Source organism: Gorilla gorilla, chromosome 16 (assembly GCF_029281585.2).
Source record: "Gorilla gorilla gorilla isolate KB3781 chromosome 16, NHGRI_mGorGor1-v2.1_pri, whole genome shotgun sequence".
NCBI classification, from domain to species: Eukaryota; Metazoa; Chordata; class Mammalia; order Primates; family Hominidae; genus Gorilla; species Gorilla gorilla.
Genome location: NC_073240.2, coordinates 81502327 through 81530109, shown reverse-complemented (window position 1 = coordinate 81530109; position 27783 = coordinate 81502327). Strand labels below are relative to the sequence as shown.

Genomic DNA, 27783 nt, shown 5'->3' with positions numbered 1-27783 from the left:
CAGAGCGAGACTCCATCTCAAAAATAAATAAATAAATAAATAAATAAATAAATAAAATAAGTGATGGAGCTGGGATTCTATGTATATATATGTGTGTATATATACATACACATATATATAGTATGTATACATACGTATGCATATACGTATATACATACATATACACACACACACACACATATATATACATACACACACACACACTCAATTCAATACCTGGATTGAATCCCAGCTCCAACACTTATTAAGTCGTCAATGATTCTCAAAGTATGGTTCACATACCCCTATACAGGTCAAAATTGTTTTCATAATAATACTAGTGAGTTATTTGCCTTTTTCACCATATGGACAAATGCTGCTACAGCAATTGTGGGGGAAAAAAAATAGATGAAGCCTTATCAAGGAGCCAAATCAAAGCAGTGGCACCCAACTGTACTAGTAGTCAACTCTTCATCACCATGCTCTCACAGTAAAAATTATTAATTTTACTAAATCTTGACCCTGAATACACATCTTAACATTTTACATGACAAACCGGGAAGCATGCATGAAGCACTCCTGTTGTGTAAAGAAGTATGAAGACTGAAGAAAAAGCACTGTGCAATTGTTTGAGTTGTGAGCTGACTGAATTGCCTTTTTCATGGAACACGTTTCTTATTTGAAAGAATGACTAATAAACTGGTTATTAAGACCTGAGTATTCAGGCTGGGCACGGTGGCTCACGCCTGTAATCCCAGCACTTTGGGAGGCCAAGGCGGGAGGATCACGAGGTCTGGAGATAGAGGCCATCCTGGCTAAGACATTGAAACCCTGTCTCTACTAAAAATACAAAAAATCAGCCAGGCATAGCGGCAGGAGCCTGTAATCCCAGCTCCTCGGGAGGCTGAGGCAGGAGAATGGCATGAAGCCAGGGGGCGGAGCTTGCAGTGAGCCAAGATCACGCCACTGCACTCCAGCCTGGGCAACAGAGCGAGACTCCGTCTCAAAAAAAAAAAAAAAAAAAAAAAGAGTATTCAGTAGACATTTTTGTAAATGAACAAAGTGCACTCATCACTTCAAACATCTAATAGTATTTGTTATCAAAGACAACAGTCAAGTGAAAAAAACCTTGACAAGCATCTCCAATATTCTGAGAGTTTCTGATAAGATTCATGGTGATATTAATTAAATGTGATTAGTTGCTACTATATCAATATTTGAAATATCATCATAAGACACTGAATCAGTATTTTCTAAGCAACCAATGTTGGTTGCTTAGCAAGAAATAGTTAAGAAATTACTCATGAACAGAAGATCCATTCAAAGTGAAAAGCCAATGAATTTTAATGTAACAGGACAAAAAGTTTTATATGGGGGTATCCAATCTTTTGGCTTCCCTGGGCCACAGTGGAAGAATAATTGTCTTAGGCCACACATAAAATACACTAATACTAACGACAGTGGATGAACTAAAATAAATAAATATATAAATAATGCTTTAAGAAAGTTTATGAATTTGTGTTGGGCCACAGATTGAACAAGCTTGTCTTGTATGGTTTCAATTTCACACTGCAACTATCCTTTAAGAAACTATCGTCAAGTTTTAGTGTAATATCAAAGAACCTCTATTATCTGGTAATGTTATTAAAATATTCTTTCCAAATACATATGAGCCCAGATTTTCTTTATAACACTATAACAGATTGAATGCCAAAGCAACTACTAGAATGTTGCTATTAAGGCAGACTTTTTAAAAAATCTGCAAAAATGTGTTAACAATGCCACTCTTCTCATTAACAAGTGTGGGGGAGAGGAAAGTGGTTATTTTTCATAAAATATTTTAAAATAAACTAGTACTTAAAACATTTTCTCAGCTTTAATTTTTAATATGATTTCACTAGATATAACTCTCACACACAAAAGCCCTTCGGGATATTTACATCAAAATTTTGAGAATCCACTGCTTATAAAACGTGCACTCTCAGTATAGACAGTTTGCCCCTCAAGGGAGAAAACACTGATTTTTGGAGGAAAGGGTCACAAAAACCCTTACTCTTGTATAAAACACAGATATACATAAAATACATAAACAGACCTGCAATATCTCTCTGGAGTTAAAATCTTCTGGAGGTTGGGGCCACTTAAGAAAAAAAAAAAAAACAAACCTAAAAAGGCTCCTTAGGGAAAAAATAGAGAAAAAAGACTGAGGAACTCGAGTCTAAACCACCAACTATGCTATACTGCTTATTAACAACATTAAAGTATAAGAGAGGAATTAAAGGAACTCTCCCAATGATACTGGTAAATATATGGCTAGCAACCAAACAGTAAAAAGATAAATATATTTCCATAAAAACTCAAGTAAAAAGTCATAGATGAAAGTACAATATGACCACTAAGCTTTTCATTACAATTACTTCAAAACATTAAGATTAAAGTTTGAAAACTTGTAACACTACCAATTTTCCCAAGTCAAACTGCCTGCACGGCATCAAATTAACAATGATTTTCATAACTCAAGAGGCACAAAGGGTTTCTCACAGGATTCTTAAAAAAAAAAAGAATCAGTCTTATTTATTAATCGTTAGGCCATAAAATGTACCTTTACATGAAGAGTCAGAAAGACTGAAAAAGACGAAAAACCATAAAGAGTAATTCAGTTTATCTGAATGTGTAATGGCATAGATGGGGTAGCTATGAAGAAACTGGAAGTCCTGCCTCCCTCCCTTTGCTACTATACCTTTTTGGGGCAATCAGCCTGGCATTCAAATGATCAGGGAGGAAAAGGGATAAGGGGAGAAAAGGCAGAACAATTCCTTAACTGCTGCATTGCGGAATTATAAAACCACAAATCCAGAGACAGAGAGTAAGATCACTCTACCAGATACTTTAAAAATGATTAGCATGGTATAATAAACAAAAGCCTATGAATTGAAGAGAATTCATAAAATGTGACTTTTGACTGTTCATAACATTCGTAGTCAAATCCCCAACCTATTACTCCCTCTAACATCCCAGACAATACTTAACAGTTATTCAGAGTTTACTATGTGCCAGGAACTCTTTTTATTGTTTATTTATATCTCATTTAATCCTCTCAAGAACCCTATGATGTTGGTGCTGTTGATATCCCCATTTTAAAAACAAAAAAAAATGACACTCAAAAAGACTTAGTAACTTGCCCAAGTTCCCCTATCTGGTAAGCAGCTAAGTCACTGTCTTTTGATCTAAAAAACAAAACAAAACAAAACAAAAAAACAAACCAACAAAAAAGAGAACTGTCAAAGTCCATCATATCCCTGAAAACCTATAATTTTCTGAGCATTCATTAATTCTTATTACTTTCATTTAAGTATACCTTTTAAATTCCATTTATTTATTCAATGTTAACATATTATGCAGCTTTAATTAGCTAAAACCATGCTCTTGAAAAAATTTGTTTTTCCTTTATGTCTTTTTACCTAGGAAGTTCTTAGCAGGATTAAAAATTCAAGATTAAATGCTTTAAGACTGTAAAGAAAATTCATTACCAATTATTAAAATTCTGACAAAAGAATAGTAATGATGGCAACATAAACTCAATTATAACAGCACACACGTCAATTAAACCTACTTTCCTGTGCTTCCTTCCCTAAAGGTAAGTGTCACCATGTTCCAATAATTTTTATTTTGAAATGTTTCACCCTCTTTTATTTTCCATCCCAACTGTGGTTCTCGTTGCTTTTCATACCTGGGTTATTTTTAACAGTTTACTGCCCCTCCTCCTAATACATTTATTGAAATTCTCCTAAAACACCCAGTTCTCATCATATTACTTCGGTTTTAGTTTGTATAATTGTCCCAGAGAGGAGTACTCAACCTAGCATTCGTGCTTCACATAATTTAACCCGAGCAGCCTAATTTCCCTAGAAACTAATGCTGTATGTAAACAGAATGGGCTTGGAGTTAGGTCGGCAGCAGCTGGAATCCCAGCTTTGCCATTTTATTACCTGTAAAAGCTTGGACTTGTTACTAAATTTCTCTGGTTTCAACTCTCTAAGAGGGCACTTACATCACTTATCTAACCAGATTAAATAATGCATATGAAAAGCATCCAAATAGTGTGTGGCACATAGCAAAGTTTCAATAACTGTTCTTACTCTATTCTTCCTAAAAGCAGAGGGTCTTTTGCTTCCATCTGATTGAAACAAATCATGCTCACTCTTGGAAACAAGCTTCTAGCTCATATTGCGCCTTTTTTAGTATATCCCATCTACCTTTGTACTCTGCTTGTAATAATCCTATCTATTTCAGGAAATCAGCTTAAATTCTATTTCTTCTGGGCCCCTTTCTGACCACCTCAAGCCTCCTCTACTCTATATTCTTAAGGAAGCTGCTTGTACCACTCTTTTGGGGCACTTAATTGTACCATTACTCAAATACTTCACTGGTATACAACTCTGTTCCCAGCTAAACTCTAAGTTTCTTCTTCAAACCCTCTTTATGCCTAACATGAACCCCACAAAATATTTTGTTGAGTAAACACACTTCATTATTGTCACAAGTATTCATGTCAGGCAAAAAACGGCTATATTCTGTTGAAAAGGGGAGAAAACTGATGTAGAATGTTTCACACTGCAATATTCATAATTTATATAATGAAACAGTTATTTAGCAAGAATGACCAACAGCCCAAGGCAGTTATAAAATGCATACTTTTTTTCACTTCGTTCTTTTTCTCCCTCCTCCCGAAAAAAATAGGGAGAAAATATAATTTATAATGATGAATTAGTCCAAAGAAGTTGTGAACTAGCAAACCTGAGTTAAATTTGACCCATAGCCATATTTGATTGGCCAGTACCTATTATTTTTTAAAAAAATTAGTTGCTAGCATTCAAAAATTGGGGAATGTCACATAATTCCAGATTTCTTCTGTTGAAAAATAGGAAGATCTGACAATATTGGACTCATGTTCCTCAAATTAAAACCCATCAGCTAGGGCCCTACTGGGCAGAGCCTGTACTCTCCAATTCAAGACCACCTTCAATTTTAGTTATCTGACTGATCTTATAAGTTATCTTTGGCCTTTTCATTTTGGGACCTTCACTAATAATTTCAAGAAAAGAAAAAAATACACATAATATGTCTGGTTAAGTAAGAATGCACATTAAGCTTTCAACTAGTACGACACCGCAACACAAAGTGTTACACAAAGGTAAGACGAGCTCCTGTCACACTCCGCCTTTTTTCAAATCACTGGAAAACTAACCATTCAGAATGGGTGAATTCTCTTTGCAATTGTATCAAATGGATCCCAGAAGAGTGCAAAATAGGATTTATGGTACACTCTAATTTTTTCTTATTAACTGATCAAAAGAGGAATTACCTAACTTGACACAGGTGCTTGAGATTAGTGTTTCCTGTTGCATACAGTAATTCCGAGTTCTGAGCCTTTGGATCTCCAACTATCACATGGGTAATAAACAGACATGAGGGATGGTAAGGGGCAGCAGTAACCTTTTTGCAGAAATGATAAAAAAAATCTGGCCAGGTGCAGGGGCTCACGCCTGTAATCCCAGCACTTTGGGTGGCTGAGGCAGGCAGCTCCCAAGGCCAGGAGTTTGAGACCAGCCTGACCAACATGGTGAAACCTTGTCTCTACTAAAAATACAAAAATCAGCTGGGCGTGGTGGCACGTGCCTGTAATCCCAGCTACTCAGGAGACTGAGGCAGGAGAATTGCTTGAACCCAAGAGGCGGAGGTTGCAGTGAGCCAAGATCACGCCACTGCAATCCAGCCTGGGCAACAGAGCGAGACTCTGTCTCAAAAAAATCCAGGAATGCTCATAAAGCCAACAGATCAGAAAGTATGACTTGATACAAAACACTTGGGATGAATGCTAGTCACTCTGATAAAAGTATAGGGATTTTGGACTACTGTACTGACTGTGCTTTGTAGTTTCTCTGCATAGCAGTTTTTTGAGATGGAATTTCGCTCTTGTTGCCCAGGCTGGAGCGCAGTGGTGCAGTCTTGGCTCACTGCAACCTCTGCCTCCCAGGTTCAAGCAATTATCCTACCTCAGCCTCCCATGTAGCTGGGAATACAGGCATGTGCCACCATGCCCAGCTAATTCTTTATTTTTAGTAGAGATGGGGTTTCACCATGTTGGCCAGGCTGATCTCGAACTGCTGACCTCAGGTGATTCACCTCCCTCGGCCTCCCTAAGTGCTGAGATTACAGGTGTGAGTCACCATGCCTGGCCTATACAGCAGTTTTTTCCAGATTTCTTCTGTTGAAAAATAGGAAGATCTGACAATACTGGACTCATGTTCCCCAAATTAAAACCCATCAGCTAAGGCCCTATTAGGCAGAGCCTGTACTCTCCGATTCAAGACCACCTTCAATTTTAGCTACCTAACTGATCTTATAAGCAATCTTTGGCCTTTTCAATTTGGGAATCTTCACTATTAGTTTCAAGAGAAGAAAAAATACACGTCTAGTTAAATAAGAATGCACATTAAACTTTGAACTAGTACCACAGCACTAAGTGGTAAGATGAGCCCCTCCCACTTATAAGAAAACTTCATTAAAAACTTATGAGAAAAATTTCCTTATAGCAATATGATATATCACTACATACTTATCCTATATTGCTATATAGTTATACTGGTAAAATAAATCTCACCAAGAGGCCACTGTATTGTTTGCATCTGAAGATAGATTCTAGAAAACTTCTGATTGACATTCCTATCTTAGGTGGCTACCGGCGACTCCACCAACCTCAGATTGAAAATACAGTATTCCCAGGATGTGAAACCTGTCAATAAGGAAGACTGACTTTTCATACCCAAATGTATCGCAGGGTTGACTGCAAGAGTTAAGAACCCACAAATTCTGGTGTCTGCAGGGGTGGGATGAGGGGGGTCCTGGAACCAATACCTGCAGATACTGAGGGATGACTGATATATGTTCATCACCCAATGAAGGGAAAGGATTAGAAAGGCAATATATGTCTCATCCAAATGTGTATCCCCAGACATGATTTATATGGAGTTATACCCATGATGTGATAAATGATAGTAACACTTTTGGTACAATCCCATCTCCACTTAGAACACCAAGCTAAATATATCTGTGGTGTGTTAATTATGAAATTACTCAACAACTGAATCTGAAGGGTATCTGTATTACTGAAGCTGACAGCTTCAATCTGCCTACTATGTTTTCTTTCCTTGCTCTTTTAGGTAATAGAAATCTATTTCTTGCAGGAAGACCATTTCATTTGCTTGGGTAGGCCTGACCCCTCCCATCCCAGGGCCAGGCCTGTCTCAGGGGTGGATACCTGAGCCAAGGCTGGGCATGTGAGAAGCTGAGCCTTTCACTTTTAGATCTGCAATCCATCTAGAGTTGATTTTCTTGGTATGGAATGAGGTTAAGAGTTAAGATTAATGCTTTTCTCCATATGGATATCTAATTAACCCCAAACCATTTACTAAAATGATCATCTTTTCCCTACAGTCTCATCTTTGCCCACACATTAGGCCTCATACATGTATGGGTCTTTTCCTAGGCTCTCTATTCTATTCTACTGGTTTATTTCTCTATCCTGTTCTAAATTATACAGTTTTTTTTGGTATCTAGTATCAATCTTCCTCATGATTGTGTTGGCTATTCTTGGCTCTTTGCATTTCCACATAAATTTTAGATTCAGTTTGTCAATTTCTACTTAAAAAGTAAAAATCAATAGGATTTTTATTGGAATTGTGTTGAATCTACAGATGTGCAAATACTACTGTATATCTCTCAGTTTATTCAGTTCTCCTTTAGATTCATAATGTTTTATAGTGTTCTGTGATGAGGTCTTGCATATCTTTTAGATATTCCTAGGTATTTGTTTAAAATCTACTATAAATGGTATATCTTATTTTTAAATGTCATTTTCTGTCTGTTTGTTGCCAGCCTCCAAGGTGGTCTGCCCCAATTCCCTGAGTCTCCTGGTAGTCAGGCCTCATGCAGTTCCTTCCCACATTTTATCAGTGTTGGTCTGGGAGATCAACAGAATACCACGGAAGTAATGGCATGTCTTCCAAGTCTAGGGCATAAGAGACACTGTGGTTTCTGCTTTGCTTTCTCTCTTGGTAACTCACTCTGGAGAAGCTGAGAGCCGTTGCATAGAGAAAGGCTCATGTGACGAGTAGCTGAGGTCTCTGGCCAACAGCTATATGAGTGAACCAGGAAGCCGATCTTCTCTAGCCCTGATCAAATCTTTGAATGACTGCAGCCTTGGCTGACATGTGAACTGCAACCTCATGAAACACCCTGGGCCAAAACCATACAGCTGAGGCCCTTCTATATTCCCAACAGAAACTGTGTGAGATAATAAATATTTGTTGTTTAAGCCAGTGAATTTTGGGTTAGTTTCTTATGCAGCAATTGATAACATAGCTTCTGGTATATATATCTCCCTGCTTCTTGCCCCCCTATACTTTATTTTCAACACAGCAGCCAGTGATCCTATTAAAATCTAAATCAATCACACTGCTTGCTTACTCAAAATCTTCCAGTGGCTTCCCAACTTACAAAGCATTAAAAGCCAAATTCTTTACCATGACTTAAAGGCTCTTCATGATCTGGTCCCCCATGACATGACTTCCTCTTTTACTCCCCTTCCTACCATACAAGCTGCTGGGTATGACAGGTATTTTCCTGTCTGAGGCCTTTGTACTTGCTATTCCTTCTACTTTCCAGAAATCCTTATGACTAGGTTCTTCACCTCCTTCAGGTCTCTGCTCGAATGTTACCTTTTTCAAGGAGGACTTCCCTTGCCACCTATTTAAAATTGTCCCCAGCATCAATTCCGGTTTTATTTTTCTTCAACGTCCTTATCCTAATCTTAATTTACTATTATACTGTGTCTCCCCTTTGCTAAAATGTTACCTCCCTAATGGCAGGGATTTTGTCCATTTTGTTCACTGATGCTTTGAATAATGCTTCGTAAATGGTAGGCATTCAATATTGATTGAATGTATGAATGAAACTGCCCTGCCACCTTACCTGCACACCACCACTAGTAGCCAAGGATTTATCCCAAGGCAAAAAACGAGAAAGGCTCCTTTTAAAGAAATTGAATTTGCTGTTTAAGAAGAGATCTAGATCTGTCAGCAAGGTGTGCCACCTACGACTGACTATACAGTTCGTGCACTGAACAAAGATGTCTGCAGGCACGGTGGCTCACGCCTGTAATCCCAGCACTTTGGGAGGCCAAGACAGGCAGATCACTTGAGGTCAGGAGTTCAAGACCAGCCTGGTCAACATGGTGAAATCCTGTCTCTACTAAAAATACAAAAATTAGCCAGGCATGGTGGCAGGCGTCTGTAATCCCAGCTACTCTGGAGGCTAAGGCAGAAGTGCTTGAACCCAGGAGGCGGAGGCTGCAGTGAGCCATGATCGCACCACTGCACTCCAGCCTGGGCAACAGAGTGAGACTCCAAAAAAAAAGAAAAAAACAAAAAAACAAGGATGCCTGGCCTCATGCTCCAAGCTTTTGGGCATCTTTTCCATTCAGCCTGCTCAGAAAGAGGTTCATTTAGCAATGTGACTAATTTAGCATACCAAACAGTAATTTTATTAGTAAAATTAAGTTGCAGTCAATTTCATGTTCTCAAACTGACCTAGGTTTCATATTGCATACCTTAAAGAACAAGGCATAGTTTTTTCCAGCACAAGGCCACCCAATATTCTTATTTGCAAAAAGAGGAAACCCGTTCAAATTTTCCCACTGGCTTCCACATTCATAGACATTCATTCTCTTTCTTCTCAAGATTACCACAGATCGATCGATCTATCTATGCCTTTTTATTCCCTCTTTGCCCTTAAAGCTTTTAATTCAACTATGTAGACTTTGTACTTCCCCCCACCCCCTCCGCCCAAAACCTTTTAAAAAATCTCTTCTCCCCCTAAGACAAATCTTCAATTGTAAATGAATGTCCTTCCCTAATTTTAAAGTTTAATATATGGTCATTCTCTAAATTTATATCTTTTCTGCTCACGAAACTGCACATTTTTTACAGAAGAAAACTTGCTTTACCATTTATTGAGCAATACTTATATAGAACTTTATGTGCCAAGCACTTATAAATACCAATCCCTTTAATCCTCATAATAGTCCTATGAAGTAGGTACTATCACCACTCTCATTTTACAGAGAAGTAAACTGTTCAAGGACACACAGCTAGTAAGTGAGGAGCTGGGATTCAACCCAAGCAGTTGGCTGGAGTCCACACTCTAAATCAGTAGTTCCCAAAGCATATCTGTGGACTCCTGGGGATTCCTGAGATCCTTTCAGAGGTCCCTCCCCCTCCCCCCTGCCCTCCCAACCCCATCTTCTCCCCTCCCGTCCCCTCTCTCCTCAGCTCTCCTCTTTTCGACAGAGTTTTGCTCTTGTTGCCCAGGCTGGAGTGCAGTGGCACGATCTTGGCTCACTGCAACCTCCACCTCCCAGGTTCAAGTGATTCCCCTGCTTCAGCCTCCTGAGTAGCTGGGATTTACAGGTGCCTATCATCATGATTTTTTGTGTTTTTAGGAGAGACAGGGTTTCACCATGTTGGCCAGACTGGTCTTGAACTCCTGACCTCAGGTGACCCACCCGCTTCAGCCTCCCAAAGAGCTGGGATTACAGGTATGAAACACTGCACCCAGCCCCTATTTTCATAATAACAAGAACTTGTTATTCGTCTTATTCACTGTGTTGACATTTGCATTGGCAGCATAAAAGCAATGAAGGGTAAAACAGCTAGAGCTTTAACATGCCATCAAGGCAGTGGCACCAAACCATACTATAATAGTATAGTTGTCGTTATATGACAAGGATATGTCACATAATATGGTGATGTCATTAGGTAATGACTACCTAATAGTAGTCATTATATTCATCACCATACTCTCACAGTTAAAGAACAAAAAACCAGTTTCACTTGCTGAGTATTCCTGATGAAACAAATTATTTTTACTAAATCTATTTTTTTATTTTTTGACAAGGAATTTTGCTCTTGTTGCACAGGCTGGAGTGCGGTGGCGCAATCTCGGCTCCCTGCAACCTTTGCCTCCTGGGTTCAAGTGATTCTCCTACCTCAGCCTCCCGAATAGCTGAGATTACTGGCGTCCGCCACCATGCCTGGCTGATTTTTTTGTATTTTCAGTAGAGATGGGGTTTCACCATGTTCGTCAGGCTGGTCTTGAACTCCTGACCTCAGGTGATCCACCCACCTCAGCCTCCCAAAGTGCTGAGATTACAGGCGTGAGCCACTGCGCCGGCCCTTTTATTAAATCTTGATTCTGATTACACTTCATTGTATTTTTCCTCTTTCACCTATTTTGAGATACGTCACCCCAGAGTAAAGCCTTCCTCATTCTAGTTTCTTATCCACATACTGGAAACTGAAGTCTCTATCCTTGCAGAGGTTTTGGGCACACAGTTCTTAATTAGTCTCCCATTTCAGGGAAAAGGGTTACTGAGGAAAAAGATACCTACACAAATTCAGAGGAAAACAACTTACTTGTAATAATCAACACTGTCCTTCAACATGAATTAAAATATGCATAATGAGCAAATAGTAAGTTTCTAGGCACAAAGAGCCTATAATATGAAAGCAAAAAAAAAAAAAAACAAATTTAACATACAGAAAAAATTATTTGGTTTTTTCAGAGTTATATTCCCAGCACTCTAGATCAGGGCTGGCAAATTTTTTCTCTAAAGCACCAGAGAGCAATTATTCTAGGCTTTGTGGGCCATAGAGTCTGTCACAACTGCTCAATTTCGCCTTTATAGTAAAAAAGAAGCCACAGACAATAAGTAAATGAATAGGAATGGCTGTGTTTCAATAAAACTTTTATTTACAATAAGGGGTGACTAGAATGGATTTGGTGAGTGGGTCATAGTTGGCCAATTCCTGCTCTAGATTAATGCCAGGCACATAGGAGGTACTCAAATACATGCTGGATGAATAAATGATTTCACAACTATTTTGGTTAGAGATATTATCAGGAAAGACACAGCAAAATTCCATGACTATAAGCAAGTACTTTCTTTTGCCATAGCTCTTTGTTCAAGGATATCTTGATAAACTTATCATACCTATCACTCCGCTAGCTATTAAACACTATAAAAGATATTTAGGACACACAGTTCTGCTCTCATCAATGTAGGTACAAGAACAGAAATACTAATGTCTGATTTTCACGTATCTGCACAAACATCGCATCTAACTCCAAAATTACACCTTTATTAGCCACAAAACCACAAAATGTTAAGTATCAAAACCACAAAGTTTTAGAATACACCACTCTCACTTCATAAAGGTATATAAAAATGGATGCCAGAAATGATTGCAAGATATTTCAGAAACTAATTTTCTTTCCGTTAAAACATAACACACCTTGTAGGGATGACTAACAAATGCATCATGAAAGGAAGTTTAACTACAAATCACTGCAAAACAACTGTTATATATACAGGGACAACTTGATGTGTAGTAAAAAGAAAAAAGAACTGACTCATCTTCAAGTTGGTTGTGAATATAAACTTCCTACTTAGATAAGTGGTTAGCCTGAAGTACTTCATTTAAGATAGTTATGATGCCTGTCCTTTCTAACTCATAGAATTTTGAGGGGGTCAACTGGGACGGTGATTGTGAAAATACTTTAACCCGTAAGTTGCAATATAAAGCTCAGTTCAGAATTGGGTGGCTTATTTAAGTCACATATCTGCAGTTCATCATGAGAGAGAGAGGTTCAAACTGTCCGCTACTTAATAGTAGCTGCAGTCATAAATCCAAGACTCCTTATTTACCCATAGCTCACAAAGGGCAGGTTCATGAAAGTTCTCCTTGCCACAAAGACAGTAATCACCTGTTAGGAGATCTGTGAATAGGCCTCACTTCCACCTGAGATGATACCGTTTTTTATTAAAAGTGTGATGGAATGGTTTCTAACATCCTCCTCTCAAAAGTTTATAAAATGACGTATCAATTACTCTGGATAACTGGCAACAAAAATTTACTATGTGCTTACGCTCAATATTTATAACTGTAAAGGAGGGATAAAAGCAAGTATGTGGTCTACCAGGGGAGACTTCTGTGTGCCTAGACTATAGGATAGTGGGAAATGATCTTAGGATAAGGCCACATCACAAAATCTGTGTTTCCATGCTAAGGAGTCTGAACTTAAACCCACAAGCAACAGGGAATCCCACCACCTTAGAATGAAAAGGGGAGCTTTTTAGAACAAGTGCTGTTCACTAAATATTACTGTTTTTTATATACTTTAAATTGCTCTGAAAAGAATTCCAGGTGACTTTAAAAATGCATGCTGTATGATATCAAAGTAGGCAAAAATAGTCAATCCAAGTAAAAATGGTTAAAAAAAAATAAGTTAGAAATACTGTCAATAAATAAAATGTATGCCCATAAAGGCCTATTTGCTAATTGGAAGCCATTCAACTCTATTCTTTCAAGGAGCTAATGCAAAGAAGAATATGACTACTTAAGAAAAACAAAATCAGCGACTCAAGAAAAGTACAATGAAATATTACCCCAGATAACATAAGAGGATTTCATCTATAGTTTACAACAAGTAAAACACAAAATGATATGGTCAATAATACCTGAAAAGTAAAATGTAAGTTTCTGGGATGGATGGATGGATGGATGGATGGATGGATGGATGGATGGATGGATTGACTGACTGACTGGAGACAGGGTCTCACTCTGTCGCCCAGGCTGGAGTGCAGTGGCGCGATCTCGGCTCACTGCAACCTCTACCTCCCAGGATCAAGCGATTCTCCTGCCTCAGCTTCCCAAGTAGCTGGGATTACAGGCGCATACCACCATACCTAATTTTTGTATTTTTAGAAGAGACGGGGTTTCACCATACTGGCCAAGGCTGGTCTTGAACTCCTGACCTCAAATGATCCACTCGCCTCAGCCTCCCAAAGTGCTGGGATTATAAGGCGTGAACCACCCACCCAGCCTCTGGGTATTTAGTTCTAATATAAATCAATAGTCTCATGGCCACCTTCAGTTAACAGCCAGTCTTCATGGAGCCAGAGTTAAAAATAAAATCCGGCCAGGGATGGTGGCTCACGTGTGTAACCCCAACATTCTGGGAGACCAAGGCGAGAGGATTGCTTGAGTTCAAGACCAGCCTGGACAACACAGTGAGATCCCCGTCTCTACAAAGAATAAGAAAATTATCTGGGTGTGGTGGTGCACAGCTGTGGTCCCAGCTACTCAGGAGCCTATGGTGGGAGTACCGTCTGAGCCTAGGAAATTGAGGCTGCAGTGAGCTGAGATCACACCACTACAACCCTGCATAGGTGACAGAGCAAGACTCTTGTTTCTTAAAAAAAAATAATAATAATAACTTATCATTCAGGCTTATCATTTAGGCAATCCTTCATAAAGTTTATTTCTCCTAAGTGTGTGCTTTTGTTCTATCAAAGATTGCTGAGGCAGAGGAAAAGGGTAGGGAGAAAGCAGACTGAAAAGGCAGAATGGGTTACAAATTTCTGCTTCAAATAGAATAGTTCGTTTTTGGTGTTTTCACATACCTGGTTTCTGCAAAAGATTTCAACTAAATAAAGCGGCTCAGATGGCTAAAAAATTTGGACACTTTAAGTTCTTGATTAAGAGCAAACTTAACAATGCTCAACAGTAAGCCAATCTGAGGTCGGGCTGATATACTATACCATGAACACTTCAGAGCATATCTAGGCCGCTAGTTACAAGAGTTAAATTTCAGTCAGGCACTTTGAATTGAGATGTTCTGAGTGAATATCCACAAGTTACCAATTAATCCTACCAAATTCTCCAAATTTTTTCCCTAAATTAAAAAAACCAGGTCAGGAAACTACACAATTAGGTATGTATTAGAGTAAGTGCTCACTGAAAATGTCTACTCACTATTATGTACTAGGCCCTGGGCTAAGCACTTTATATAGATTATCTGACTTAGGCCTCACCAAATCTGTATAAGGAAGGTAACATTCTCACACACGTTCCTTTGTAATCAGTTGAAGAAACTGAAGTTACACATGCCATTCACTGCCTCCCTACTAACATTCCCTTCTAAGACAATCTGTATACCTATAAACCAGCTCTTGCTGACCTTTTAGTACCATGGGATAAACCCTCCAGACAAGCTGATTAGACCTGGATGAACACTGACCCAATGAACCTATCTAAAGTCATGGATGGAGGTGGGGAGGAGACAGAATAGCACACACATAAAAAGTACCAAGGCTATGTACTTGCAATTCAATTACATATGATTTTCCAAAGATTTTTAAAATAATCCTTTTTTCTTTCCTTAGGTAGAATGGATTTCTATTTCCATGTGTTCTGGTCCCCGACTAGAATCCAGTAAACAGTGATTTCTTTTAGAACATAACATTAATACCTTGTTCCTATCCTTTGGTATCTCCCCTAACACCTACACTATTTCTAAGCACAAAGTAAAAGTGATTATCAGTGCTGAAATCTAGACTACTTTTAACCTTTAGTGGAATCATCTCAAACAGATAAATTTATCTCACAATAAAACCACTAACTGAAACCTAGTCCTTCCTGAAAGACTCTAAATTAATGTGCCACCCATAACATTGTTAGTCTTCAAAGGTGCTTCTAGATAAGAAATCTACTAGCATTTAAATGTAAAAATCAGTTTTCATCTCCATATCACATATAAACAGATGGTTCACTTTAATCTGAGAAGCAGTCACTGACAGACCTCAATACTTGCAACACTGCTTGACTCAACTGTCAATACTTTTATTCAAAAGTAACTGCAAGGCTGGGCGCGGGGGCTCACACCTGTAATCCTAGCACTTTGGGAGGCCGAGTGGGAGGCAGGTGGATCACCTGAGGTCAGGAGTTCGAGACCAGCCTGACCAACATGGTAAAACTTTGTCTCTACTAAAAGTGCAAAATTAGTTGGGTGTGGTGGCACACGTCTGTAATCCCAGCTACATGGGAGGGTGAGGCAGGAGAATCATGCCACTGCACTCCAGCCTCGGCAACAAGAGTGAAACTCCATCTCAAAAATAAAAATGAAAAATAAAAATAACTACACTATAATAAATTTTATAAATTGTTTAAAAATCACTTTATGGCCGGGCGTGGTGGCTCATGCTCATAATCCCAGCACTTTGTGAGGCCGAAACAGGCGGATCACGAGGTCAGGAGATCAAGACCATCCTGGCTAACATGCTAAAAAACCCCGTTCTCTACTAAAAAATACAAAAAATTAGCCGGGCGTGGTGGCAGGAGCCTGTAGTCCCAGCTACTCCGGAAGCTAAGGCAGGAGAAGGGCATGAACCCAGGAGGCAGAGCTTGCAGTGAGCCGAGATCGCACCACTGCACTCCAGCCTGGGCCACAGAGCAAAACTCCGTCTCAAAAAAAAAATCACTTTACATAAAACCCAGAGAAAATACACCTAACCTTCATCAAGATTCTTGAAGAAATGTTTTTTGCTTCCTCTTCTCTTTCTTGGTGGAGTTATATCTGATGCAAGAACCAATCTTTCATGTTCCAGACAAAGAGAATTGTGTCATCAATAAATGTCATGTTTAATGCAAATACATTACCTAGTGAAACCAACTATCTAGAACAGTGTTGTCCAACACAGTAGCCATCAGTCACATGTAGCTACTGAGGATGTGAAATGGGGCTAATGCATACAGCAGATTGAGACAGGAAGGCAGGGGAGTAAAGATTTTTTTTTTTTTTTTCTTTGAGATGGAGTCTTGCCTTGTCACCCAGGCTGGAGTGCAATGGTGCAATTTCCACTCAGTGCAACCTCTGCCTCCCGGGTTCAAGCGATTCTCCTGCCTCAGCCTCCTGAGTAGCTTTGATGACAGGTGCCAGCCACCATGCCCGGCTAATTTTATTGTCTTTAGTAGAGACGGAGGTTTCATTATGTTGGCCAGGCTGGTCTTGAACTCCTGACCTTGTGATCCATCCGCCTTGGCCTCCCAAAGTGCTGGGATTACAGGCGTGAGCCACCACGCCCAGCCGGGAGTAAAGATTTCTATTCTACTCTTCTGGAGATGTTTCTTATGATACCTTAATTGAAAATATCCTACTTTGTAATGTTCAAATTCTTAATCCTAAAGCCTTAGAATATATTATTTTGAGCATTTATAATATGCTACCTAGTATTCCTCCACTCAAAGAACAAACAGGTTTAATAATGATAATAATTTGCAAGCACTGATGATTCACTCAACCTCACAATATCCCACCAGGTAGCAAATTATTACTGTATCTATTTTACAGATTACACAACTGAGGCCCAGGAAGGTTTTAAGAAATTTGCTCAGTATCACAGAGATGCTAGAAGGGACAGCTAGGATCTGAACTCAGGCAGCCAGACTCTATAGCCTGTGTACATGACCATGTTACATGGCCTTATATAGCCCAAAAACTTCATTTTAATATACTGCATTATACAACAGTAAAACAAGCTCAAATACATTTACAAATCTAAGCAAAACCAAATGACAGAATTGTGTACAGGATCAATGAGAAGCCTACACTATTGTGGTAAGGTAAAGGGTAGAGCAAGGAAGAGGGAATAAAGTAGATGAGTTTTATATATGGTGCTCACATATTCCTACATGTACTTTCTATCCTAGTAAAGTTAATTAGCTTCTAACTTTATCCCCTTGAGAGAAGAGTAATATAGAACAGAACACAGAGAATCATCTCAGAGAGATAAAAAGAAATTTGGGACCAATTTACTATCATACAATTTCCCCCTAAACCCTCTACAGTGATAAAAGCAACTCTCTTCCCTATTGTGTGTTCTCTCCTAATCTCATTTTAAAAATCAAAGTTTCATTAGTATGTTCCAAAGGCTTCTCTCACCTTGAATTTTCCTTATTTTTAACACTAATTAAAAAAGAGGAGGGAAGGGTGTTGAAGTACTGTTCACAGAATAGCAGCACCAAATTAAACTTGGCTTTTCAAGGGAAATGCCAAATGGCAGTAAATTAAGAATTAAATTTCATATTACAGACCCTAAAACTGCATTAAAGTGAGCCTTGTAATCATTAAACAAGATTATAAATATTTCTTCTCTAGAAATACTGAAAGATTAGGAACTAGATAACCTCTGGAGATTTACACAGTGCTATATATCTACTGACCAATACAGAAAAGAAAATAATGGGGCAAAGCGAAACCTTTGGGTTTTTCACTAGTTTTGAATGCAGCAACATGTGTCCCTCCATTTCTGCCACATATCCTTTGACCACTTTCGTTATGAATATCCATATTCGGCCACGCAAGGTGGCTCACACTGGTCATCTCAGCACTTTGGGAGGCCAAGGCAGGCAGATCACTGGAGGTCAGGAGTTTGAGACCAGACTGGCCAACATGGTGAAACCTCACCTCTTTGTAAAGTACAAAAATTAGCCGGGCATGGTGGCACAGGCCTGTAGTCCCAGCTGCTCAGGAGGCTGAGACAGGAGAATTACTTGAACTTGGTAGGCAGAGGATGCAGTGAGCAGAAATTGTGCCACTGCCTCCAGCCTGGGCGACAGAGTGAGACTCCGTCTCAAAAAAAAAAAAAAAAGGATATCCATATTCACTGTGTATTCTTCACGTTTTCTAAATGTTTTCTCATTCACTGATTCTAAAGACAGTCCCTTTTGATTTTCCTTCAGTCAACACATTTGTGTTATGAAAGAGAAAGTAATTTCATCTTAGTGCATACACTGCATAACATTCCTTCTACTCCATGCCTCAGTGAACAGTTAACAAGATTTTGTAAGTCTCTGTCTACATGCTCATCATTTTGCTCAATACAATGCTGTATATTTTAATCACTCCATCTGTACAAACAATGCATCCTTCTAAAGAGAGAGAAAAAACATCCAATTAAGAGTCTCACTCCTAAATCCATAAAGAAAAAGTGGGGGGGAGGAGGGTAGGAAAAAAACAGACACCACCCTACCATAGATTCTTAAGGTGTTAAAGTTAACACCTTAAAGGAAGGAAAAGGAGAATTTTTTTCTTCCATAGGCATTTCTATTATTCAAAGTACTTTAAAAAATAAAATTGGCAAATTTTAAAAACTTTCAACTGCATTTAGGGAACAAGGGTGCTTGTATTTTGATATACTCTTTAACTAAATGAAGTTATTTTTTAAAATATTAGCTTTTAAAATTATTATAATTTAAATTATTATTTCCAGAAGCAATTTTCTATATTAATATCAAACATCATAATCCCAAGTAATTTTTTTATGTTGGTCAAAATATTAACTTTAAATGGCTGAAATCAACTGCAAAATAAACAGCAATCTAAAGAATTACAATCTTTTGCTTCACAATAATAAATTAGTAATGCAGATTCCAATGCTTATAATTCTGAAAAAAGATGTGTAGTCACTAATAACATTAGTTATAAATGTTATTGCACAAATTATTATATAAATAAAAATCTACCACCCACTCCACCCTCAGTATCCTACCCACCAGAAAAAATACACCCTAAAAATGTCTCATCATGATGACTTAGGTCTATCTTCAAGCATTTTAAATTAAAAAAAAAAAAATTAAGTTACTATGCCCAATTACATAGGGTTACAGGCTTAAGTCTCTACTCACACAGTTGAGGTTGATGAGCAAACAGCTGTCCTGTATCTTGAGACAGACATTAGCTTTCTGCCTTCCCTATTCTCATAAGCAGCTACTTAAAAGTTTTGAATTTTATGCAAGAAAACATTTTAAAGCCTTCTGTGTTTTACTGCAGCAGACTTCAGATTCATTCCTGTAACACATTTAACATGAAACAGAGTTGAGACATATAAAATTTATGTACCACATTTTAACCACCTAAAATTTTAAGGAGTGCTTTCGCTATTATAGCTAGGTTAAAAGGGTGGCTAAAGAAAAAGTGAAAAATAAAAACATTCCAATTAGTATTTGACATTATTAACAATATGCATATAACTAATCCATAGATTTTCTATACCTGGCCACAGACTAGGTGAGTAAGGATTACTTTATATAATCATTTTATCCAAAGTAAGCAAAAGTAGGTATTTTTCTGTTTTCCTTAAGTCTAGCTAATTTATTTAGAATAAACAGCTACCAACTAAAGAACACTTTTACCAACAGTCAGTGGAATGCCTTTAGAGTCTCAAGTATACATGTCATAGCACCGGACTAGGGAGAATGAGATTGTTTTGTGACAGCAGGAGGAGCCATGTTGCTGACATTTTCTATGGTTTATAGCACATTTCTCGACAGATTAAAATTTCTACAGTACCATTATTACTACAGGTTAATCAAGTGTTAGAAGCCTTGCCTAGAAAATAAAATCTTGTTCCCATAAAAAAAACAAAAACTATCCTACTAAACTGAACTTTCAAAATACCAAAAATACAGAAAGTCTGTAAATTAAGAACTACAATTACAAGATAAAAATCTTTGTTCCTCCATCCCATTAGCAAATATGTATTACATAGGCAGTCATAATGACAGTTTGCACTGCAGAAATAAATAAATAAATTAATTAATTTATTTATTTATTTATTTGAGACAGACTTTCGTTCTTGTTGCCCAGGCTGGAGTGCATGCAATGGTGCGATCTTGGCTCACTGCAACGTCTGCCTCCCAGGTTCAAGAGATTCTCCTGCCTCAGCCACCTGAGTAGCTGGGACTACAGGCACCCAACCATCACGCCTGGCTAATTTTTGTATTTTTTGTAGAGACAGAGTTTCACCATATCGGCAGGGCTGGTCTCAAATTCCTGACCTCAGGTGATCCACCTGCCTTGGCTTCCCAAAGTGCTGGGATTACAGGCATGAGCCACTGCACCAGGCCAAAAGATTTAATTTTTAAAAAAATTTATATTGCTACATAAAAAGTGCCATTTAAAAATCTGACACACGCCGGACGCAGTGGCTCACACCTATAATCCCAGCACTTTGGGAGGCTGAGGCAGGCAGATCACCAGAGGTCAGGAGTTCATGACCAGCCTGGCCAACATGGTGAAACCCCGTCTCTACGAATAACACAAAAATTAGCAGGGCATGGTGGCACATGCCTGTAATCCCAGCTACTAGAGGGGCTGAGGCAGGAGGATCGCTTGAACCTGGGAGGTGGAGGTTGCAGTGTGCTGAGATCATGCCACTGCACTCCAGCCTGGGCAACAGAGGGAAACACCGTCTCAAAAAAAAAAAAAAAAAAATCTAACACATTGTATCTAAACTTTAATGTATAACAGTATCAGAAAGCCACAATACAGAGATAGATTCTAGGCTTTGATGTTTCAATGCATTTCCTATTCACCTGCATTTTTTAATACAACTGTAAGTAAACTTCAAGCAAAATATGTACACTTCAATTAAAACATCCTAGAATACTCAGATAACTACTTTTCCCCTATATGTACACTGGGCTAATATGTATATTGGTCTAAATTTCTATAGTAAATTTTAGGAAAAACTTAAAGATGTCATGAACATAGTAAATGTACTGTTTATATTAGCAACATAATTCAAAAACACCATGAGAAATAGCACCCAAACACTCCAATTTCATAGACTAATTTTAAAACTATTAATTAATGCTGAAATATTTAACATTTGCTATGCTATAAGAGATGACTTGATGTTTTAGGGTTTATTCAAAGTAACTCAAATGTTTCTCTATAATCGACTTATATTGTACATATGAATATTTTTAAAATAATTCAAAATCTCATAAGAGTTATATGAAAGGTATTCTATCATAATAAGTTAAAATATTTGTCCAAGAGTCTAACTTTGCTTCAGTAGAACTGATTAAAACTCTGATTTCACCGCAGGCTTAAATGAGTCTACAGTACAAGGGGTAAAACATAAACTGTACCAATCTTGGGCAATAAAACAGAAGCATGCTTTCTGCAAAAAAATAATTTACATTTTATAGGTGTTTACGATATAACAGACACCACTGAGAGTTTTACATGCACGCTTAATCTTCATTCCATCCTTAAAAGTCAGGTGCTACTATTACCAACTTTACAGATGACAAAACAGGTTTGGAGATGTTAGGAACTGGTTCAAGATCACAGAGCTCGTTAAGTGGCAGAGCTAGGACCTGAAGCCAAATCTATTTGTCTCCAAAACCTGGTGCTCTTGAGCATAAAGCTAGATTACAGGCAAACAGTGATCCATTGTACTGATAGATCAAACTGTATCTGGAATTAGTATCCAGATTTGGATACCATATGTTAAGTGTGATACTGATGAACGAATGTTATCAGAAAACCAACAGGATGGTTATAAATTCAGGAAAGTCATCTCTTACAAGAAGTGACTATATGAAATTAAAGCAAGTAACCTATCGAAAAGACAAAAAAGAACACATTTTGAAGGGCAGTTAGAGAGACACAAAAAAAGCAGGCTCATCTCACGTGATACAGAGTACAGAACTTGAAACAGTGTATAGAAGTCTCAGGAGACATTCTTGTTCAACACAAAGCACTTTATAATGCTAAAGAATCCAACAGCTCAAAGCGGTTCCTAAATAGTACTGAGCTCCTATAATTAAATACCTAAACCCAGTTAAATATCTAAACCCATTAAATATCTGAATTATTACCATCATAGTAATAATTTGATTTAGACAAAGTTACCAAAGAATGTTAAAACTCTTTGTGAATGAAAGTTTGATGAGGACTGGTATATATTGAGTCTAATAGTGTCTTCCCACAAATTATGTATTACAGAAGGAAAAATATTAACTTAAGTAGAGGAACCTGGCAGGTGTCACATTAACCTAAAGACCTAAGTAAGTATCACTGATAAGGAAACAAGTGGACATGTGCCTCCTAATGTGATGCATTGAAAAGCACACAAGTGTAACATTCCTGCCAAAACCACATTCCTAAATTTTATCATGAGAACACATTGGATACACTCAAATTAAGGGAGATTCTACAAATAAATGGTCTGTCACTCTCTTCAGAACTGTCAGTGTCATTAAAGACAAAGAAAGGCTGAAGAAACGTTCCTGATTAAAGGAGAATAAAGAGATGTGGCAACTAAATGCAATGAATGATTATGGGTTGGATTCTGGACAGGAAAAAAAAATCCCTAAAGAATGATTATTGGGCTCACGCCTGTAATCCCAGCACTCTGGGAGGCTGAGGCAGGTGGATTACCTGAGGTCAGGAGCTCGAGACCAGCCTGGCCAACAGGGTGAAACCCCATCTCTACTAAAAATACAAAAACGAGCCGGGCGTGATGGCACTCTTGTAATCCTTGCTACTTGGGAGACTGAGGCAGGAGAATCATTTGAACCTGGGAGGCAGAGGGTGCAGTGAGCCATTGCACTCCAGCCTGGGATACAAGAGCAAAACCCCGTCTCACACACAAAAGAAAAAAAAAATTAATGGGAAAACTAGTAAAATGTGAATGTGGACTGTGTATTAGATAACTGCATATTTCCTTAATTTAATAACTGTAACGCAGTTATACAAGAGAAGGTCCTTGTTGTTAAAACTATACATTGAAATATTACATGGTGAAGGAACATGATGTAAGCAACTTAATCCCAAAAGATTCAGAAAAAAATAATATGACAGAATGAATAAGTAAATAGCACAAAATGTTAACAATGGGTTAATCTTACTAAGAGGTCCAGGGACCAGTTTCGTGGAAGACAAATTTTCTGTGTGTGTTTTTGGGGTAGGGGGTAGGGGTGGGCGGGATGATTTCAGGGTGAAACTGTTCCACCTCAGATCATCAGGCCTTAGGTTCTCATAAGCAGTATGTAACCTAGATCCCTCTCATGAGCAGTTCTCAAGAGGGTTCGTGCTCCTATGAGAATCCAGTGTTGCTGATCTGGCAGGAGGCGGAGCTCAAGTGGTAATGCCAGCTCCCACGCGCTCACCTGCTGTGCGGCCAGGTTTCTAACAGGCCACAGACTAGTACCAGGCCTAGTTCAGTTGCCAGCCCAGGGACTGGGATAGGAAATACATGTCTATTTTAACCTTCCATAAATTTGAATTATTGCAAAATAAAACCTGGTAAACATTTGAACCTGATGTTCCAAGGATTCTAAATAGCTAAAAGAACCAGATTCCCTATCTTGTTTCCACACACAAACTCCATCCAATCCAACAGCAGTTTAAACTGATTTATGATGACTGAGTTATAATAATAAATAGTGCTCCAGTTTAAAATACCAAATGTAAGTGCCAAATGACATAAACCTTTCCACTGATGATAAGGTATGACTCACAGATCTAAGTCAGGTGAATGTCTACCTCCTCCCAATCTTGTTATTCTACTGCACCCTTCCCAAAACTACACTGGAATTAAAGAACAGAGACAAGACTTCTCCAGTAAAGCTCTGCTATTCTTCCATTGAGAAGGCAGTAGCAAGTGTGTCTCCTTGCTAAAAACTCCAAATTAAGTTATCTATCTAACTATTTATTTATTTATTTTGAAACAAAGTTTTTCTCTTGTTGCCTAGGCTGGAGTGCAATGGCACGATCTCGGCTCACTGCAACCTCCGCCTTCTGGGTTTAAGCGATTCTCCTGCCTCAGTCTCCTGAGTAGCTGGGATTACAGGCATGCGCCACCATGCCCGACTAATTTTGTATTTTAGTAGAGACGGAGTTTCACCATGTTGGTCAGGCTGGTCTCGAACTCCTGACCTCAGGTGATCTGCCCACCTCGGCCTCCCAAAGTGGTGGGATTACAGGCGTAAGCCACCGTGGCCAGCCCAAATTAAGTTATGTTCTGATTATGCCAGGTAGCAAAACAGAACCAAATCAAGAGTGATCAATAACAAATATGGAAAGTATTTTTAAAAACCTCTCACTCTAAACAAAACTCTAATGCCAATTAAAAGCTGGCAAAGTACACTACATATTCACTACAGAGCACCTGGCAAAAATAAGAGTCCACAATGTTAATTACCGAGACTAACATACATATGGTTAATACACAAACATTTCAGTTGCAAAAAAAAAAAAAAAAAATGAAATGAAGAACAGAAAGAGGGAGGGAAAAAGAAAACAGAAGTAGAATATCAATGATTAAAGAAAACATGCAAGAAGAAATAATGATGGCTACACATCACCACATTATTTTGAGTTCTTCTCCAATAATTAGACAGATTTTTCTTCCACACATTTTATCTTCCACTGTCGTCCACCTCACCTACTATAAAATAAGACTGCAAGAAATGTTAAGAACTGTTAAGAGCACAGCTTTGACTGCATCTTGTGACGATACTTTTTTTTTTTTTTTTTTTAACTTGTTGAGCAGCCCAAAACAGCAGTCTCTCTACCAGGAAATTCTCACAAACAATTCACATTGGAGAGGAGTGAGTGTCAGAACAGATCACCTAATTCACATCACCTAATTCCAACAGTCTTCCAACCCTTCCAACTCTGGGAAGAATGAAATGAATTATTTTAGCTTCCTATACTAATCTAGATATTCCTACATCAGGTATCAGCAACCTATGGCACAATTGTTTTTTTTCTTTGAGACAGAGTCTCGCTCTGTCGCCCAGACTGGAGTGCAATTGCGCAATCTTGGCTCACTGCAACCTCCACCTCCTGGGTTCAAACGATTCTCCTGCCTCAGCCTCCTGAGTAGATGGGATTACAGACGTGCACCACCACGCCTGGCTAATATTTGTATTTTTAGTAGAGACGGGGGTTTCACCATGTTGGTTAGGCTGGTCTTGAACTCCTGACCTCATGATCCACCCACCTCGGCCTCCTAAAGTGCTGGGATTACAGGCGTGAGCCACCGCGCTCAGCCTGCCCAGCCGGCACAGTATTTACTGGTAGTTTAGCTAATTCCAGGCCTTGGGCCCTGTCGCTAAGCTGTGGTCTTCTTTCAGACAGTCTCTAAGCTGTGGCCTTCTTTCAGACAGTCTCTTTATCAGGTTAATCTAACTCCAGAGCACCAACACTGCCTTGTTTAAAGTAAGCATTTTAACAGATTCTTGTTGAATGCCAAACTACAAAACAAGCAAAACCATTTTATCTCAATCCCAATCCCGGCCTTCTCTCCCATTTTCTCAGGTACCAGGCTATCAACTCCTCTACCTCTGCCAGATCTCTCTATTAGCCCTCCAATTTTTTTTCCCCACATATCTCAATTTAAACTCCAATTCTCCAAATGCTGCAGGTAAATAATGTTGTAATAAAAGGATCAGAATAACACACACTGTGAATGAAACTTAACCAATTCAAACCTAAAATGTAAGCCAATTTAAACCTAAAATCACTAACTTAGGAAATAAAAGATGTATCGATGGACACGTGTGTGTATACAAACATAATATATTTGGGAGCGTAGGAAGCAAGTTTTCAAGTATCCATCATCTTCCAAATTAACTCTTACACCTACACTTCTAAGAAGATTATAACATATGCATATGAGTCTGCAATTACAGCTCAATTCAAAGGCTTTCATTAAGTCATTAGTCAAATCAGCATGGTCATGCAGCTGAATTTCTAGCAAATCCCTAATATGACATTACAAATCATAAACCTTGATTTGTAGCTTCCTCCACAGATTCCCCTTAACTTAAATTGCATTAAGTCCCAAACCTTGAAAAGAAAGAAGGTGGTATGCAAAGAAATGAAAAAAGGCTCCAAACAATAAATCCAAGTATAAGTTAGAAAAATACTAGGGAATGGGGGACAGAAGTGTTGCAACATGGACAAGATTCAACTAACCCATTCAAAATCTAGCATATTCTTGTAAATAAGAGTTTTAAATAAGGAATACCTTCTTAGGGGAGGTTTAAAGGAAAGGTAGTAGCTTTTTGGCAGAGGTGAGTAGGAAATAATAATAAAAGAGAATAATAGCTGGCAATTCAATTCTTTCCCTGAAATAAAAGCCTTCTGGTTTAATATAAATTTTTCTATCTTTTCTACCAAAACTAAGCAGTGTATTTGTTGTCATTTTTTGAGACAGGGCCACACTCTTGCTCAGACTGCAGCGAAGTGGAATGACCACAGCTCACTGAAGCCTCCAACCTCAGCCTATTGAGCAGCTGGGTACACTACAGGTGCATACCACCACACTCCACTAATTTAAAAGATTTTGGCCAGGCACAGTGGCTCACACCTGTAATCCCAGCACTTTGGGAGGCTGAGGCGGGCGGATCACGAGGTCAGGAGATCGAGACCATCCTGGCTAACACGGCAAAACCCCGTGTCTAATTAAAAAAATACAAAAAATTGGCTGGGCGTGGTGGCAGGTGCCTGTAGTTCCAGCTACTCGGGAGGCTGAGGCAGGAGAACAGCGTGAACCTGGGAGGCGGAGCTTGCAGTGAGCCAAGATAACGCCACTACACTCCAGCTTGGGCAACAGAGCGAGACTCCGTCTCAAAAAAAAAAAAAAAAAAACAGCAAAGTTTCCACCCCTAGGTATTTTTACACATGTCTACACAAAGACTTGTACTGAAATGTTCATAGTAACCTTACTTTAACAGCCAAGAAATGGAAATAATCCAAATTACCCATCTAATGGTAAATGGATAAACAAAGTATGATATATCCATAAAATGAAATACTATTCTGCAATTAAAAGTAATGAACTACTGACAACACAATGTGGGTGAATCTCCAAATTATTACGCTAAGTGAAAGAAAAAAGACTACATAATGACGATTCTATTCACAGGAAAAGTTACAAAAATGCAACTATAAACCGAGTAGGTATGATGGCACAGAGGAAAGATCACCTGAGCTCAAGAGTTGAGTACAGCCTGAGCAACATAGTGAGGCCGCCATCTC

The 27783-nt window shown here is 38.6% G+C and overlaps 1 protein-coding gene across 13 annotated transcripts in view; it reads right to left on the bottom strand.

The window, feature by feature from the left end:
* The window catches only part of ZFAND6 (zinc finger AN1-type containing 6), an 84777-nt gene that overhangs the window by 20242 nt on the left and 36752 nt on the right, over positions 1-27783 (bottom strand). For 9 of the 13 annotated variants that reach the window (XM_004056638.3, XM_063698764.1, XM_055363640.2 and 6 more), the window contains one exon: positions 19626-19788. The exons of the other annotated variants lie outside the window; for them this stretch is intronic. The gene's annotated coding sequence lies outside the window, so the exon portion shown is untranslated. The remainder of the gene's footprint in view (positions 1-19625; positions 19789-27783) is intronic. 13 annotated transcript variants of the gene reach the window in all.